The sequence below is a fragment of the Dipodomys ordii genome, unplaced genomic scaffold (assembly GCF_000151885.1).
Source record: "Dipodomys ordii isolate 6190 unplaced genomic scaffold, Dord_2.0 Scaffold256, whole genome shotgun sequence".
NCBI lineage: Eukaryota > Metazoa > Chordata > Mammalia > Rodentia > Heteromyidae > Dipodomys > Dipodomys ordii.
This window is the reverse complement of record NW_012267472.1, coordinates 188,190-188,535: the sequence shown is the minus strand read 5'-3', so window position 1 is coordinate 188,535 and position 346 is coordinate 188,190.

Genomic DNA, 346 nt, shown 5'->3' with positions numbered 1-346 from the left:
TCATATTATTTTTTAGGATATAATCTGAATTTCAAAGAGGACATTATAACTGGGCTCTCATGTCTAATGGCTGTAATCTTAGCTACTTAGAAGGCAGAGATCTGAGGAAAGTTAGTATTATCCCCACTTTTGCTCCTCAGCTCCACCCAGACCTGAGCTCCTCCCAGACCTAGATTTTTCCTCCATACTGCTTACCACCCCTCTGTCTACCCACACCTACCTGAGCATGCACCTACCTAACTTCCTGCTCTCCAGCTCCTCTGGCTACCTGAAGAAAGACAGATGCATGTGCTCTGTCTCCTGGGAAATATAGTCCTTCTAGAAACTTTATAATAATCTTTCTCCT